Here is a 13,247-nt window from a genome sequence, read left to right as displayed (position 1 = left end):
GTTTACTTTCGAAGGTCGCCGTCTACCGCCTGTCGCGCCACTGTCATTATTGCGTAGTGCGTACGGTACATATGCGTGTTGCTCGTGTGTACCGTTGGCAATGAAAATGCAACCCTTATTTTATTGTTCAAAAAATGATGTTGGTTTGTCTGTTTAGCGTTCGCGAATCGTTTATCCGATAGAGATGAAACTTTATACAGCTGTTGTTGACACTTTAATTGAATTCAAAGGTGGCGCGAGTCGTATTGCATGCAGAGCATAAGCTAGTTTTATTGAAAAGAATAAAAATAACAACGAAATATTAGGTTTAATGAAAACTAGACGAAACCTACGACTTTTCAGCGTGGGTTTAGATGTATTTATTATTTCAATATAGTTTATTTATTGATTTATTTGTAGCTTTAATGAGGTTCTTAAAATAATTGAATAAAATTAATATAAAAATTTAAATTAAGATTTGATCCAATATTAAAATATTAAATTTGCTGTAGAAGGTAGCTAAAGGAAAATTTGTGTTTTTTTTCTCAAGGTTTTATTGCTAATGATATCCTATTTGTATGTTGTTTTTACATTATATTATGAGTATTACGTAGAATACATTACTGTGTAACGTGATCACGAAACAGGTATTATTGGTACAATTGTCCTAAATAAACTAGTTTTTCATATTTAGTATTCCAGCAATAATGAATATTAAAAAAAATGGGGCCACTTCCTCTATTTATTCAAGCATTTTTACATATTATAACTTTAGATAAATAGCAGTTTTTAAGCCCAGAAAAAATTGCCTCCGCTGTGATTTTAAGATGGGTCTCTCCGTCACTCACTCCATACAAACGTATTTCGTCTCTCATTGGAATTACTAACCAATCATACTCTACATACATATAATATAATGTAATTTTGTAGAAACGTTTCGGGAACTAATATCTATGCCTGTGGTTTTGCAGATTTCCGTTTAAATATTCTGTTTCAAAGTTACGCGGTCTTAAAAATTCACATACAAATCTTTAAGCCCCTGTAATTTTAAAACTACATATTTTTAGAAAAATCTAAAACACCACAGGCACATATATTAGTTTCTAGAATATGTCTGCAAATTTCATGCACTTTGGTTGCTTAATATTCAAATGAAATTGGGACTACGATTGTATGGAGTAAGTGACGGACAGAGCCCTGTTAACGTTACAATTGCATATTGTATTTATTACACGAACACTTTAATTATTATTTTACATTGTCATTTAATGGATTTTCACTGATTTCTAAGTAGAGCATAAACAAGACATGTACCCGACTTCTAAAAACTTTATGTATATACAATACTTCATTCAATCAGTTTTTCTATGAAAATATAATTTAAAACAATTTTTTTGCTAACTCTACTTCAAGACCTTCTACCGTGATGTTAGTTATCTCATTGCCATTTTCATTCGTGTGTGTGTGAGTGTTTGTGTGTCTGTTACAACTCTTACTAGTAGTTTTAGGGTTCCGTATCTCCTAATGGAAATAATGGAATCCTCAAAGGATCACTTTATTGTTTGTCCACGTGTCTACCTTTTTTGGCAGAAACAGCACGAATGACAAGTTAAAATGTATATCAAATCCTATAGTGTCATGTATCTTAGATAAATACAATAAATGGCACGACTGCAAAGTCGTTAAGTCTAAGTAAAGTAACTAAAATCCCACTTGGACTGATAACAAAAACTAAACTCTTGATGCACGAAGAGAGGATATAAACAGCACACGACAGAACACATCTAAAAATCTCTAATAATTTTTTAATACATATCATCACAAATTACGTTTGTTAATTAGCAGGATTTGTATTCGTTGATATGTATTTAAAAATTATTTAGATATTTTGCCTAAGCAAACACTTACACTTGAAAGTGTACGTAGGTAAACACTATAAAAGTATATTACTTTCATATTAGCTGTCCATCGAAGTTAGTAAGGAAAATTGTAAAACATAAATGTACGGAACCCTCTCAACTCACAAGTCCGACTCGCACTTGACCGTCTTGTGTCTCTGTGTGTAAACAAACAAGGGTCTGCTAGGACGAATCGCGCACGAAGTTTATTTACTTCCTGATAGATTTAATCCGTTTATCACTCATTAGTTGTTTTCGGAGCCGCTTGCCTTGACGGATCGAATACTTCAATGGCTGAATAGATAGATAATTTTATTTATTTATTGATCGAATGGCCCTGAAACTACGCGCGTATAGTCTGTTGGTATGATTTTAGAATGTGACCGTCGAGAGTCAGTGATTGATTATATCACAATTAAATTTAAGAATATGAGCATCTTTCTCTTGCGAATTCAGTAAGAAAAGGACAGACAAACTTAATTTAAAACTGTCAAACCCGCCAGTCTGGAGCACAGTGTTTTTAACCCCCGACCTAAAACGAGGGGTGTTATAAGTTTGACGTGTGTATCTGTGTATCTATCTGTGGCATCGTAGCTCCTAAACGAATGAACCGATTTTTATTTAGTTTTTTTTTGTTTGAAAGGTGGCTTGATCGAGAGTATTCTTAGCTATAATCGAAGAAAATCGCTTCAGCCGTTTCAAAGTTATCAGCTCTTTTCTAGTTTTTACTAAATCTTTGAAGTTATTATTTGCAGAGTAGACCTAAAATTTAGAGTCTTTAAATGTAAATTTTGTGCCCCGTCCTTTTTTAGCAATATTAAAAAGAAAAAGATGCAGATACTCTAAATTTAGTTTAGAGAAAGACAACAGAATCGGCGCAGTTATGTATTTAATTTTCCTGGCTGACTCTCCTTTATTTATCTTCTTTTCCATTAAAAATCAAAGGGAGTATCATGCAAAACTCAATAAATTTTTTACTCTTAATTTATTATGCGTTCTATACAATACAGCTGTTGAAATTATGGATGGATGATGATGGATGGATCGTGAATTGATTTTAATACAATACTACTACTACCATAAAAGTTGTAATGCCGTATTAATATGCTTAATTGTGTAATAAATAAATGTATTCAGTTGATCAATCAATATAGGTGTACAAAATGAGAAACTTACTGACTGACATCAACACACAGCTCAAACCGATGGGCCTAGGAACTTGAAATTTTAGATGTAGATTCACTATACAAGTGTAGGTAAATTAAAAATTTATAGCACCCGCGACAAGTGAAGGTTACAGTAACTAGAAAAGAGCTGATAACTCTCAAACGGCTGAACCGATAGTCTTGAATTATAGCTAAGAACACTCTCAATCAAGCCACCTTTCAAACAAAAAAAATTAAATTAAAATCGGTTCATTAGTTTAGGAGCTACGATGCCACAGACAGATACACATATACACACGTCTAACTTATAACACCCCTCTTTTTGGGTCGGGGGTTAAAAATAGGCTGTCACTAAGAAACTATTTTGAATAAACCCAAAGGGATCTTTTAAAGGTCTATAACAACAAAGTCACGTAAAAAGCTCCTTGAAAAGTCAATTATTTTTAGGTCTCAAGTCTCGAGGGTGTTATTTATATTCATATATGTAAGTGACAATCTATGCAAATATAGAGCGAAGTCGTTTTTTTACCCTTTTTAGGGTTCCATAGTAAAACAAGGAAACCTTATAGTGTCTTCCAGTGCGTCTGCACGTCTGTCTGTCCGTAAAAACCTGCCCGTAAAAGCACAGATTAAATAAGAAACCTGTTACCGCTACACAGAGGCATATTAAAAAAAGATTTTTCAGAGTACCTACCTACCTAGTGAAAAAAAAGTTGGTTTATCCCCTCGCGTACTACCTCGCTAAATAGATATTTTATTTCAAAATCATTGTGAAGTTTGTTAGAGAGTTTTTGGAAATAAACTACCAATTAAATTGTTATGACTTATGACCACCAAAGTTTTTAGCTATTAGCATGGCTACGGAACCCTACATTATGCATGTTCTGATACGAACTTGACCAGTTTTTTTTTATTCGTTTTTAATACAGAACATCGAAGTGTTAAGCAGCTCACCCCGAATTGTGGCGAAGTCCGAAGGCCAGCAACATTCGAAGTGAGGTTACGTGTAGGCTTTGTTGTCTGTATTTACCCGCATCACCCTCAACTTACGTAGTTAAATGCCATTTAGACGTGCCGATGTAACTCGTAGACCCGACCAAGTTGTAAACAATGACCAAAGACCATAACACACACATATAAAAATCGCGCTATACAGTCGCTATATTGGTTTATATTCAAAATATTATGATAAGTACATGTTACTCTAAAGTGTAAAGAATCTAACAATACCTCATACATCCAAATCTGTTTACCTATGCATTCAAAAGTTATGGTGTAATAAAGAAACTGACATACATGAACCCTGAAAACATTACACTTTTTTCTGGCCATCCCTGGAAGGTGTCATTGGCGTTTTGTGTCATAGGAAAATAACGACGAGAAAAACAAATAAACTTGAGATCAACGCAGTGGATTTAAATGAAAGGTCTCATTTTGTAAATTTCAGTATTCTAAAATTGCCTTTGCCTTGAAATGATCCCAGAACGTTCTGCTTATAAGACCATAAAAACCATAAAACCAAAAAATTGTGATTAATGGACTGAAATGAAATCTCTTACTGTGTAGACTTCAGACTCCAGCCTTGCATTGATCCCAGGACTGCGCTAAAGAGTCGTTAAAGAAATAAATATTTATTAAAAGAAAAGATAAAGAAAAGAAGATCCAATTTAGTCGGTAGGGTTAATTGGTCAGCCAAACCTGTCCGAACGTTTACACATCGTTTAAGTCGTTACAAACTTTCGGACGAGTTTGGGCTTCATACGACATAGTCTTATTTCCATTCCGCAGGTGTCTTTTGCTCCAGTTTGAGATGAATCTTGAAATTGCGGTTATTTTCATATTATTATCTCAGTGCATGTGGAAAATTACCAACACTCTTTAAAGGGTCAGCGCATACAGACTGAATGGAGTAGAATCGAGTTTTTTGATGAAAACTTTTACTCAGCTTTATGTATGTAGGCATAATATTATAGAAAGTATCATCGTCACAGTATCATGATCAACCCATTGCCAGCTCACTACTGAGCACGGGTCTGCTCACAGGGTTTGGCTGTAGTCTATCACGCTGCAAAATGCTGATTGACAGACTTCACACACCATTATGAAAAACTCTTAGGCATTCTGGCTCCCTCAAGATGTTTTACTTCACTGTAAAAACAAGTGATATTTAATTGCTTAAAGCGCACAAAACTCCAAAAGTTAGAGGTGCCTGCCTCGGATCGAACACTTGACTCCCCTAATATGCCTACTTCTTAGCCACTAGGCTATCACCGCTTTTTGGTGTACTGAAACAATATGCACAAAGGATGCCGCCGCCTATATGCAAAAGTAAATACGAATAAAGCTTAGAATTGTTAGTAGGGTGCGGTGCCTTGGCTCTACTCTTCTCTATCGGTGTGCGTTGCGCCTAAGTATTGCTTATTTCAAGTTTTTCTTTTTTCTGCGAGGAAAGGTATTATTTCACATTGCGTAAAAGTTGTTTTATGACACGTAAAACTTTGTTTTCTTTATTTTTACTTTGTTGATAGCTGGAAAGTGCCTTGAAGGGGGCACGTTTTGAATGTGCCAAGTAACTAATTTTAGAGTAATCCCATCTTTTTCTCATCAATGTAATAAGAGAGGGACAGACAAACTTAATTTAATTTAAAACTGTCAAATCTCGTGACTTTAGGTGCCAGTCTTGAGCATAGTGTTTAAAGTAGAGTAGTAATACGTACTAAAAATTAGTCATTAATTAAAAATTCATTTTTTGTCCTTTCTCAGCAATATTTAAAAAAAAAAGATGCAGATACTGTAAAAGTTTAGAGAAAGACATCAGAATAGACAAGAATGTAGAGTTTAATATCTACTTACAATCTAGTTAGGTTCACGTGCGATAATACGTTCACCAAGACGAATTACTTCGCGCCATTACCTGGAAACAAATGAAAATAACATTAGTACATGTAATTGATTATACGTGTATGAATAATTTTATTACACATGATCGTCGTCAAGCGCAAGCCTATCCTGAAATAATTTAAAAAAAAACCTTTATATGCTGTTGAAGTCACACTTCTATTGCCGATATTAGGATTAAAAAAGCCATGTTAGAATTTTTTTTTAATTAGTCAATAAGTAATAAAACTTAGAGCTTTTTAGTCTATGGTACTATGTATTATGAGTGTATTATGGTACTATGTACTATGTATTTTTTAAGATATCTCGATAAAAGATGGCGGCCTCAAAATAGCTGTTCTGTTTGGCGGCCATTTAAAATATTAAATAAAGCATTCTTGACAGAACAACTCAATACCTAAGTGTTCTGCCTGCAGATAACAACAAAACACGGGAGTGTCCCCATCAATGATCTACCCTTTACCCTGACTTTATTCAAGAAACTTCTCCATAAAATTTATATAAAAAAATGAGCAAACAATAAACAAAGATTAATTTGTGCTCATTTCTGTATTTTATAATACATAGTTTTTACCTCACAATGAGATATCAAAAGAATTATCTAACCTCGTCTTTATCGGTCCATCTCTGCAAAGTGAAGGTGATTCTAGTTAAAATCTAAGACAAAGCTTAACTGATGAGTGAAAATCGTTAAAAGTGCTCATTGTTCCGTGGTAGTTAATTCAAATAAATATGGAGTTATTAGCGTTTGTGAAATAGACAGTTTCATCAAAGACCAAATTGTGTGAAACCATTATTCAATGGTTTCACACAATTCAAAACTCGAAGACCGAAATCCCCTGAGCTGACCGGTCCAGCTGACCAGCCTTGATTTAGTTAAAATTTTATAGCGAAAGGTATAAATTATAATGATAGAAGAAATGCCAAGAGTATGGAAGTCGTAGGGGAAGAATAAAAAGCTGTTAAGCTTGAAAGGAGAGCAGCAATTCCAATAAAGCATCTTATAGGACAACCTTGGCTGAAGTATGGCGTAGTTAACGATAAAGACTGAGTTTGTAATCGGCGTAATAAGTTAACTAATCAAATAAGCAGACGCAAGACGCCATATCGCACTTCTGGATCTACGTTGTTATCGCGGCAATTATCAACAAGGCTTAGAAAAAGAAACTACTAGTAGGTTTGTAATTTATGGATTCAATAATGATTTAGCGGCGAAGTACCTCGGGTAGGTAGGTCGGTATGATGCATTCGGCCTCGCGGGTAAACAAACGCTAGATAGTGCTAGACAAAGACGAGGCGAGGTCATGAGCGTAGCCTTGCGCGGGTGCGCGCACGCTTCCGCCTGTCGACGCAGAACACGACGCCCGCGCAGGCGACGAACAGGCGCACGCGATTCAGTCTGCGTTCGCAAGCCGTGGACGATGGACGTGTTTAACATTATGACATATGTTGTATATTATATCTAAAAATTTATGTCTTTGTTCGTTTATCCCTTATGCGTTCCTTTACCATTAATTCGATTGCGATGAAATTTTGCACAGTTGTTGGCATTTTCAGGAAGGTTTCTGACATAGTTCTATCAACGTATTTATTTTAACGTAATTATTTTATCCAATAAAACTTGTTAGAAAATAAAATACTATATTTATTTTTATAAAGTATGTAAACTCTATCTGTAAAACCGCAATTTTACATACTTCAAACAAAAATCTCAACCACAAGCCGGTATCATATAAGGCAAATAGCTCCCTACGGAGAATCACATTTTTAAAGCTCTTGTTCACCATGCAAATGAACAAATTAACGCCAGCCTTATCTAGTTCAAGTACTTAAAAAACATAAATATTCGAGCCTCCATAGTTAAATGATGTAATTAATTATGAAACCAGCATCACGCTAAGGAAGTTTTTATCCCAGAAGACTATCTATACAAGTTTCAAGATAGAATGGTTGGTGCTGAGCCATGACACCCGCTCTAAGAGAAATCTTCCTATTGTACATGTACAGTCGAGCCTATGACACACTGCTTTCGTACAAAATGAAGAAAACAGGATGATCTTTTATGCAGAAGTTATGTTCTTTTCTTATAATAGAATCAGACAATTGCATAACGTTCGCAAAACTGACACGAGTCTAATTCCAGAGTCTTACATTGAATTCCTTCAGGGCGACATACAAGCGCGTCTGCACATAGCTCATACATTAGCCTCGGGACGTCCCACGCGGCGGCGAAACTACTTTGAGGCAATTTCAGATGCAGTTTATGCAGTTATGACGATGGTCTGTAATGCAGATCTACGAGTAGAGTATAGAAGCTGTAGCTAGATAAATTGTATAAGAGCCTCTAAAATCACTCGACTACTTAAAAAAGAAGAAAAAAAGAAAAATGTTTATTTGAGGCAACTTCTGCACATAAATCAACTAAAATAATGTGGGCATTGTAAAATAAAAATGGCTTGTACAGAAGTATTTCTGGTTACTTCAAGAGTCAGGAGTCAAGGTATACTTTTGCACGAAAGTGGCAAGAAAAATTGTGGAGATTATGAATTTTATATCTGTGACAGATTACGTAGAAGTGCCGTGCATATTCTTATTTAGAAGACCTCTCATATCTGGAACACTCTTAAAAGAGTTATAATTTGAAAAAATGACGAACTCTCATACCAACTTTAATCCTCTAATTAACACCCTCAGGATGAAATTTCCAAAAATATTTTTTTTATAGCAAAAAGTTGTCACAATAAAGAGAAAAGGAAGGAAAAGCGGACAGGGAAGCACCTTATCTATATAAGCGATCTATCTCTTAACCAGTGACCCTTCGCAGTGCGAGAGGTTTTAAAGGGGGGGGGGGGGGGGATAAAGGGATAAAGGCCATGAGAGAACCCTACTAACACAAGTTTTTAACCCCAATGATTGAAAGATCAGTCAGTCAGGCCATTATACATGTTTAGATTATCTTAAGTATTGTTACGTCAGAAAGCTACTCTTTCGTCATTTTTATTTTCATTTCTATTTTCTGTAATACTGCTATTACTGCACAGTATAATTGAAATTGCTCAAACTGTAGACTTCCTACTTTTGCTATTGTAAAGTAAATGATGATTAATTGCATCTACGAGCGGCTTTGATGATATTGGCGTAATATGAAATTGCTTTTCTTATTTCTTTTCATCGAGCAACAAGGCTCTATTAATTGTAGCCATGCCTTTTATGTGTTCTTGTTAAGGTTATTAATGAGGAAGTGTATTCTTCTTCGACTTAGAGGTTTTTCAGCTAGGTGGGGGCTCTCCGCCCACTTTGCCCCAGTCTTGAGCATTCGATTTACTGTCTATTGGCTCTCAAGTCTACGTTCACGACGGCGCGGTCCAGCCAGCGCTTTCTTGGCCTCTTCTAATTTTTCTCCAAATCTTCCCAGCGGTTTACCGTTACGGTTATTAAAAATACAAAAATTTTGTATATATCTTAAAAATAATCTCTGAAATATTACGGAAGTTAAAAATTGAGGTTACAATATGCAGATATAAGAACAAAGGCGCAATGCCAGATTCTAAATTGTTTTAATGCAGCTACAAATTTGGAGGACACTTATCCAAATAAAATATGCGTGTGTTGTTTCCGGCTCCTTCATGTGATCGTTTTTTTTAAAATCGGTTTAAAATAGAAGATCCTGAAGTGCCAAGAACTTCGAAGAATAGACCACGGCTGTTGCATAAGAATTCAAGAATAGAAAAATAACAAAAGTAGTTTAAAATAATTCCAGAAACTACAAAATTAATTATTTTTTAACTTTTATCATACCAACTGAAAGCTGCGCATATCTGTAATCAGTGATCCATTTAACTAACAACAATAATTTTCAGACATATTTTGTCTCTCTTGTGTTAACAGATGACTAAGTTAAAAAAAAATTACAAGTATTCTACCAAGTTTTGCATACAACTATTGTCAAAACTTGTTTTCGGTGTAAATAAAAATTGGCAACAATGTAGAACTGTATGCAGGATACATGTTTAGAGTTTAGACCTTGGTGAAAACGTGGTTAGACTCATCAGCAGGCAGTTTTTATCGCGACCGTCAAAATTTTTACCAATGCCATAGCAGTTAGTGCTGTTACGGAAAAAATCCGAAGCCGTTGTTGACTCAATAAACTACATAATAACTCGGCAACATTGACCTTTACCCAGAAGCGTAGGACCGAGACCTTGCGCCTGGCTGTTAGACCAGCTCTTCATTTTATCTGTAATCTTTATCTATGTTATACACAAACTACCTCATGTACTCCGGTTTCGCCCGTTGTTTCAATCTCGCTCAATAAAGTAAATAACTCGGCAACATTGACCTTTACCCACTGGAGCAGGACCGAGTCCTTGCGCCTGGCTGTTAGACCACGCTCTTCATATTATCCTTAATCTTTATCTATGTTATACACAAACTAGCTTGTGTACTCCGGTTTCGCTCGTTGTTTCAATCTCGCTCAATAAAGCAATAAAGTAATAACTCGGCAACATTGACCTTTACCCACTGGAGCAGCACCGAGACCTTGCGCCTAGCTGTTAGATGACGATCTTCATATTATCTTTAATCTTTATCTATGCTAAACACAAACTAGCTTATGTACTCCGGTTTCACTCGTTTCTCAATCTCAAGGTATTAGTGGTTTGAGTTATATGTTGATATGTCTGTCAGTCAGATTTTCTTTTTTTTTATTGTCGCTTAGTGACAATCATGCTTAATACAAAGTAATGATTAAGTCAAAGTTGGGAAAAATTTAAACTCTCTACCTATTACCGTTCACGAGATAGGTACAGCCTGCTGACAGACAGACAGACAGACGAACTATTAGCGGAGGCATAGTAATAGGGTCCCGTTGATACACTTTGGTTATGGAACGGGATGCATAATAATAAAAGTCTTACATATTAAGAAAAATAGAAAATATTATGTTACGCCTACCGAATTTACTCGAAAAAAAATTGTCTATAAGCCTGAAAGAAATCAATAAACTGTCAACAATTACCGACCTTCAATGCCAAATCGCTTTGCATTGTGCACCGAAAACCAATGAGGAAGGAAGGCGAGACGGAACCATCGACCGTGCATAAAGATCGGCAGAAAAACAAGCCGGAATCGATAAACAACGGCCTTCTAGTGATATGGTCCGACTCCACTGTCGGGTTCGGAAGAGATCCGTAGGAGAACCAGAGTAACCGACATAGCGCAACGGGTTGCAAAGCTGGAGTGGCAATGTGCAGGGCACATAGTTCGAAAACACGATAGTCTCAAGGTGCTAAAATGGCGAGCTCGTACCGGAAAGCGCAACTTTGGAATACCCGAGACTAGGTGAACAAACGTTAATTCGGGCGGCGCAAGACCGTGGCGTGTGAAAGTCCCTAGAAGAAACCTATGTCCAGCAATGGAAGTCTATCGGTTGATAACGATTGTAATGATCGGGATTCAACCGATTCCTACTAGGGAAGGACTATTCGCTGTCACTATTGCCAATTATTTAAAAAATCGCCAAAAACAAAACGTGCGCTCATCATGTCTGTTGTAGAACCGATGGGTTCTATATATAGGATATAGCGATATAGCAGATAGGTTCTGGAGTGGAAGCGCAGTGTGGGATGACCTTCAGCCCGCTTCAGACCGATGACCTGACGGGGAGCGGGTAGATGAAGAAGGTGGAGGACCGTGTTTAGTGGCGCTCTCTTGGAAAAGCCTATGTCCAGCAGTGGACGCATACAGGCTGATGGAATGGAATGTGGAAAAAAGGTTTGCCGTATCCCGAATAGTGTGGCCACTTGATTTGCCGAATGTCGAACTATTGTAAAATTTGCCCGAACTCGAATCATTTGCCGAATAACGATAGTGGAGCCGTACTAATAGAGGCAAGGCCCAAGCCCTTTATCGAATGATAAAGGGATTGATAAGAGACAAACATGTAGACAAGGTCACGGGCCTAAATTGATGGCTAGGTCAATGTTATCATGTTATTACTAAACTAGCCTTTGCCCTTGGCATTGCCCGTGTGAGTTGCGAGCTAAGCTGTAATCTCGGTTACTAACCTTCTAGATACACGTGATATTTATTACATGTAAAAGCCCTGCCAAGTGCGAGTCAGACTCGGGTATTTTTTTCGACATTTTGCACGTTAAATCAAAATCTATTATGCATAAAAATAAATAACAATGTTGCTGTTTTAAAATGCACAGCTAGAGTATAGTTACCGTACTAGGAAAATTTAAAATACCAATTGTTCATGAACACATTTTTTTTTTTGTGACGTAACCACAAATTCACGGTTTTCGGATTTTTTCCTTTACTTGTGCTATAAGACCTACCTACCTGCCAAACATGATTCTAGGACAACAGGAAATAGCCTATGGGTTTTCTTAACAGACACGACAGACGGACAGGCAAACAAACGGACAAACAGATAGACAACGAAGTGATCCTATAAGCCTATAAGGGTTCCTTTTTTTTGTGGTACGCAACCATAAAAACAACTTCAAACGCGTGTATTTTAAGTTTGAATCAATATTGCGATAGTCATATCTTTTCGTTAAAGTTCAGGAATAGATTTAGTTTAACAATGATCAGAAAAAAATGTTTAGTCATTTAAAACTCTGAATCATTACAGCGTTGACGAACTGTTTTAGTCATTATGTATTTATAAGTAGATACGACACCAGCCCGTTAGCTGAGGAGCTTGTAAACTGTAATATCCTTCAAAAAAATACGGGTTAACCTCACATGACGAAGGTCATCGAAAGTGACTAAGCAAGGATATGAAAACACGTGCGTAATGTTTTGGGCTGTTTTTTTACATTTGAAAAAGGCGCTATACAGCCGCCATATTGTTTTTTTTTTTTCAAAAATTTATAGCCATTATCATTCCGGATGATGTAAGGCTTCTAACGATACCCCATAGAGTCAAATCTGTTCTAGCATACAGAAGTTAGGGCGGAATAAAGAAACTCGCATGAACATACATGAATCCTGAAAACATTACACTCCTTTTTTGGGCAATCGTGCAAAAATAATTAAGAAAGTCCGCTGAAAAATAGGTATATCTCTATAAATAGGTATGCAAATTAACCAAATATTTCCTTAATGTTATTTATTAAAATGCGAATTGCCGAAACGATACCAAACAGAACCGTAATTGGCTGAATGCACCAAATTGATTGGGTTGTCCGAGGGTCAACCGGTGAGCAAAAACTGCGGAAGTCACGGCCTATGAGTGCATGGTATTAAGTCATTGCCACTGATCTCTGGATATTTCCACGCCATAGAGATTTACTTA

The 13,247-nt window shown here is 36.3% G+C and overlaps 2 protein-coding genes across 5 annotated transcripts in view; one reads left to right on the top strand and one right to left on the bottom strand.

The window, feature by feature from the left end:
• The window catches only part of LOC123864263 (ecdysone-induced protein 74EF), a 278,255-nt gene that overhangs the window by 199,995 nt on the left and 65,013 nt on the right, over nucleotides 1-13,247 (bottom strand). For 2 of the 4 annotated variants that reach the window (XM_045904567.1, XM_045904568.1), the window contains exon 3: nucleotides 5,897-5,957. The exons of the other annotated variants lie outside the window; for them this stretch is intronic. The gene's annotated coding sequence lies outside the window, so the exon portion shown is untranslated. The remainder of the gene's footprint in view (nucleotides 1-5,896; nucleotides 5,958-13,247) is intronic. 4 annotated transcript variants of the gene reach the window in all.
• LOC123864269 (U7 snRNA-associated Sm-like protein LSm11) overlaps nucleotides 1-13,247 on the top strand; it is a 63,205-nt gene that overhangs the window by 30,881 nt on the left and 19,077 nt on the right. The gene's annotated exons all lie outside the window — the stretch shown is intronic.

This window comes from Maniola jurtina, chromosome 4 (genome assembly GCF_905333055.1).
Source record: "Maniola jurtina chromosome 4, ilManJurt1.1, whole genome shotgun sequence".
Lineage (NCBI taxonomy): Eukaryota > Metazoa > Arthropoda > Insecta > Lepidoptera > Nymphalidae > Maniola > Maniola jurtina.
Note: the sequence above shows the minus strand (reverse complement) of the source record. Positions and strands in the feature narration are given on the sequence as shown.